The sequence below is a fragment of the Sinocyclocheilus grahami genome, unplaced genomic scaffold (genome assembly GCF_001515645.1).
Source record: "Sinocyclocheilus grahami isolate Dianchi unplaced genomic scaffold, SAMN03320097.WGS_v1.1 scaffold1449.1, whole genome shotgun sequence".
Classification (NCBI taxonomy): Eukaryota; Metazoa; Chordata; class Actinopteri; order Cypriniformes; family Cyprinidae; genus Sinocyclocheilus; species Sinocyclocheilus grahami.
In genome coordinates this window covers 183711-189431 of record NW_015506628.1, presented here as the reverse complement: position 1 = coordinate 189431, position 5721 = coordinate 183711, and the positions used below count along the sequence as shown (strand labels likewise).

At 36.4% G+C, this 5721-nt stretch overlaps 1 pseudogene; it reads right to left on the bottom strand.

Annotated features, from left to right (window-relative positions):
• The window catches only part of LOC107570367 (uncharacterized), a 14884-nt pseudogene that overhangs the window by 6365 nt on the left and 2798 nt on the right, over positions 1–5721 (bottom strand).

The window sequence follows — 5721 nt, the reverse complement described above, 5'->3', positions numbered from 1 at the left end:
TGGTCAGATTGTTTTTTTGTGTTTCGCTGTGCGGTTTCCGAGGTGTTTCCGTGTGATTTTTAGCGTGTCGCTGTGCGGTTACCGAGGTGTTCAGAGTGTTTTTTAGTGTGTCGCTGTGCGGTCACCAAAGTATTCCGAGTGTTTTTTAGCGTGTCACTGTGCGGTAAATATTTAACTGCCTGACATTATCTTTTCACCCTCCATTACCATATTTTCCATCAGTCCCCAGACTGTAACAGTATTTTGGGGAGTCGTCCGTGTGAGGAACTCCTTGACTTTGTAGCTCCGCCAGACTATGAAGATCCAGCTGGTCAGAAGATCCCCCCCCTCCACAAAATTAGATATATCCCAAAAAACAGAGCTTATTAATAAATGAGCCCATTATTCATCCACAAATCAGATATTACATTAAGGAAAGCAAAATGCTATCACAAGTACTTTCTCGTATTCATCTTCAAGCACTGCCATCTCTTTTTTGGGGAAGTCGTGGCCTAATGGTTAGAGAGTCGGACTCATAACCCAAAGGTTGTGGGTTCGCGTCTCGTGCCGGCAGGGATTGTAGGTGGGGGGAGTGAATGTCCAGCGCTCTCTCCCACCTTCAATACCACGACTGAGGTGCCCTTGAGCAAGGCACCGATCCCCCAACTGCTCCCCGGGCGCCGCAGCATAAATGGCTGCCCACTGCTCCGGGTGTGTGTTCACTGCTGTGTGTGTGCGCACTTTGGATGGGTTAAATGCAGAGCACTAATTCCAAGTATGGAATTATATCATATATCATATATCATACTTGGCCACATGTCACTTCACTTAATCACTTTATCAACCATCTTGCCCTTCTCCTCCAGCATCAGGTCAATGAGATCTAGAGGGAAGCCCAGGTTACGATGTAGCGACCAGGTGACTGAAGCTGATAGAAACAACAACGCAATGGACACAGAGAGTAAAACAAATATAGAGAGAAATATCAGCATTAATGAACCTGAAAAGATAATAAAGATGTATAAGAAAAGCAAATTACACAGCTTTGCGGGCTTTACCTGGAAAAAACGGCTGAGTCTTTGTCCATATTGCTGAGGGTCCTGTCAATCACCCTCCTGCCCTGCTTCAGTGAGGACAAGAACTGGGCTTCATTCTGATTATTGAGATCCATGATCTACAGAGGAAGCACAAAGTTTATCATATCATGTATAGAAAACAAAATTTAGTACCTGCACTAGCAGCTTTCCTAAACTGAAAAAGTGCCATGGTACATTGATGTATACCATAAATCATAATTTTAAACTTTGCTAAAGATTTTTTTTGTGTGTTATTGAATTATTAGTGATTTACTTTAATATTTACTTTAATTGCATTTTAGAACGCGGTAATACATACCATTCAAAAAAACATGCTCACCAAGGCTACATTTATTTGATCAAAAATAATACTACAAATAAAAATTACTATTTTCTGTGTTAAAATTTAATTTATTCCTGTGATGCAAAGCTGACTTTTCAACATCATTACTGCAGTCTTCAGTGTCACATGGTCCTTCAGAAATCATTCTAATATGCTGATTTACTGCTTAAGAAACATTTCCTGTTATTATCAATGTTAAAATCAATGCTGCTTAATACATTTTAATTTATTATTTTATAATTAATAAATGCTTGAAGTTTCTCAAAAGACAAAAACAGCATTTATTTGAAATAGAGACCTTTTGTACCATTATAAATGTCTTTACTCTCACTTTTGGTTGGTATAATGTATTCTTGATAAATAAAAGTATTAATTTCTTTAAAAAAAACACGAATGTATATTGAAATAAAAAATATATTAAACCTAAAACCTAAAGAGTAATACTAAAAAAAAACTAATTAAAATGACAAAAGCACATGACAAAATTACTAAAAATGTCTACAAAAACAAAACAAAAAACTACAAAAAATGTAATATAAATAATAAATGAAAAACCTTAATTAAATGACGATTAGAAATATTGCTTTCAACTGAACCAAAACTAAAATAAATTAAACCTAAATATTTTTTATAGTTTTTAATAGTCTTTTTTAATATAATTGTGGTAATATCTACAGATTGAACCATCGCTTCCCTGCAGAACAAGCCTCCACTGCACATTAAAGTTTGTAAAGCTTGAAAGAAAATTAAAAAGAGATTTGAAAATATAAAAATAAAAGCTCATTCAAAATATTAATAAAAACTACAATAAATAGTCAAATAATACTGGAAGTAACTTTTCTAACCTGTTATACTGCATAAATACTAGATTCCAAATTTCCACTACATCTGGACTGTCTGCGTTGACCAGTGAGGCGGCGTTCCGATTCCCAACGTGATCCTAATGAATCTCTGTGCAGGGGCCACACGGACCCGTCTCGCCCATTTCCCAGAAGTTATCCTTCATTCCGAACGGCAACACGTGATCCGGCCGCGCACTGCACGTGAACGTCACAACAATCCATTGAATCTCCAACAGAAAACGAATGCGTTTGTCAACTTTGCTTTGCACTTGTGAACGTACCCCATGCTGAGCCAGATTAGCCGGGTTTCCTCATCGGCAGGGAGTCCGTTCGCCACATCTCCAGAGAAGTACGAGACGTAGCCTACAAGCGATCAGCGGGAATGCCGTACTCTTCCGTTAAAAGACGCCAGGCCATTGCACAGGCTTCCACCTGGATGATGGATTATTAATTAATTCAAAAATATGCACAAGTACTGAGTTCCTCCAAGTAACTACGTTTGCTTGCGTTCTTGGAGGAACACAATAATTCTGCAAGAGAACAGATGTTTAGTGAGAGAATGCAACGTTTCTCGTGGAAACGAAATACTTTTTGCGAGAGAGAAGTTTCTCGGGGGAATGCAATAGTTTTACGAGAAAATGCAAAGTTTCTCAGGGGAATGCAATACTTTTGTGAAAGAATGATAAAGTTTCTGCGGGGAATGCAATACTTTTGCAAGAGAACACCCATTTCTTGGGGGAGCGCAATAGTTTTGTGAGAGAATACAATGCTTCTTGGTGAATGCAATATTTTTTGCGAAAAAAAGATTTTCTCGGGGAAATGCAATATTTTTGCGAGAATGCAAATGTTTTGCGAGAAAAGGCAAAGATTCTAGGGTAAATGCAGTAGTTTTGCAAGAGAACGCAAACGCATTAAAATATAAATGTTCTTCCAACTCATATGCGACCCTGGACCACAAAACCAAAAAAAAAAAGTCATAAGCAGCAAGGTTATATTTGTAGCAATAGCCAAAAATACATTGTATGGGTCAAAATGATCGATTTTTCTTTTATGCCAAAAATCATTAGGATATTAGGTAAAGATCATGTTCCATGAAGATATTTTGTACATTTCCTACTGTAAATATATAAAAACTTCATATTTGATTAGTCATATGCATTGCTAAAAACTTAATTTGGACAACTTTAAAGGTGATTTTCTCAATATTTAGATTTTTTTGCACCCTCAGATTCCAGATTTTCAAATAGTTGTATTTCGGCCAAATATTGTCCTGTCCTAACAAACCATATGTCAATGGAAAGCCTATTTGGCTTTCAGATTATGTATAAATCTCAATTTCAAAAAAATCCTTTGTGTGTGTGTGTATATATATATATATATATATATATATATATGTGTGTGTGACCCTTATGACTAGTTTTGTGGTCCAGGGTCACATATATTTTTTTCATTACCATGTCCCTGTAGGGACTCTGTAAAATGCAATTCATACACATGATAACTTGAATAATAACTCTTGCATGATGAACGTGTTTTCAATTAAAATTCATTTTGATATTTTTATGGGGCATGAAGCATCCAGATATCATAATTAAGAAAAACATGCCTCATTAAATGAACTCAATAATTGGACAAACCTTGAAGTAATGACCAAATGACCAGTTCCCAGCATCTCGAAGAAGGCGTGATGGTACACGTCTTTCCCCACATCCTCCAGGTCGTTGTGTTTGCCTCCGGCGCGGACACACTTCTGACTGTTCACCACCCGCCGGTACGATGCCATCTCACTGCGGGGGTCCGGACAGCCCAGGAGAATGGGTTTAAACTACAAGAAATAACCTACCATCGAAATTATTATTACAGAAGACAGTCACCCCAAAAAGCACTTAAACCTCTCTTAAAACTATTTTAAATTCTTTTTCAGGCTGTAAATAAAAGCACAATGGTCAATATTTTGACTATTAAATTATTTCTATTCATTGAGTCTCTACTTTTTTATTTATATGGGCCTTTCTACAGAATTGGTGCAAACTGCTGTCCCACAACCAAAAAACACATTTAAAAAGCATTTAAGTATTCAAATCTTGAATGTTTACTAAGAACCTTCTATTATCTATTGAAACCCACAATAATGTTTAAAATATTAGTAAGCTTAATATATATATATAAAAGCATAATTTATTGGGTACTTTCAATTGGGAGGTGGCTGTCCTGAACCCTAACCCCTAAATTTCAACTTATGAAAATGATATTGAAATGATTTTGCTATTTTTTCCCATTGTTTTCAAAAGAAACTTTTTGATTCTTTTAAAAAGTGAAGTTCAAATATATATATTATATTTTCTTTGTAAATTGTGAAACTTCATACAAAAAAATTTGTCCTGCATTTTTTGTCACTGCCGAAACAGTGTATGTTTTAGTCTATTGGCCGAAACTACATCCCTATATTTATGATCAGGAAATATATAGGTGTCACTCTCTCTCATAGCTACATGGTGAGTAGATATGTCTCATCATTTTGAGGTAAATGTGTTCAAAATTCTGAAAAATCTGTGTGTAACTTTAAGGAACGTCACTACCGAACACCTTTTTTCTGCAATTAAGCACACTTTTTTTGGGAGTTATTCCATAACATTTAGTTTTTATATGTGTACCACTGTTCAGAACTGTGCTAGCTAACCCTGCGGTGGAGTTTCGGTAGTGACATCTTTGTTTAGTTTTTTTGGGTGTTATCCCATAGAATTGTCACTACCGAAACAGTCACGACCGAAACATGTTATCACTGTTTCGTTAGTGACTAAAGGGAACACATAATCCTCATCCTCATCCCCTGGGTCGATCGCCGAAGCGAGGGAGACCTCATATTAGGCGCTGTTTTTAAATTACAGCCCACGCGAAACTGCAAAAAGCAAGTAACAGTTACTCCAAAAGTGTGAAGCGGTGCTACCCGGTGCATCCGCCAGCCGCGCGTTAAAGCAGAGCGGGATCAGTCTCCCGCACAGAGCTGCACTTCCGCCACGATTTATAAGATTTATTCGCTCGATCCATTCAGAAATGACACAGAATTGTGTTATACAGTTGTGTGATATGACAAGATTAAAGGTTCTGCCTGAAAACAGCCACGACCAGGTAAAATGCATGTAAACAAACTGCAGTGTAAACAAACTTTAATAGCTTATTTCTCTTTAAATGTTTCATTCTAATTCATTTTAATTGAAGTAAAATGTTAATTCAGTAAGAGCCTGATTAAAGATAAAAATCAGTGTCTCATGTAATTTAGAGACACTTATACATGAGGTGTTTTCCATTTACAAATATTATAAAGTTCTTAAAGGGACAGTTCACCCAAAAATTAAAACTGTCTTCATTTAGGCTACTCAGCATCATGTCATTCCAAACCTGTATTAATTTCTTTCTTCTGTGGAACATAAAATAAGATATTTTGAGAAATTCAAGAAATGTTTGTCCATACAGTAGAAAT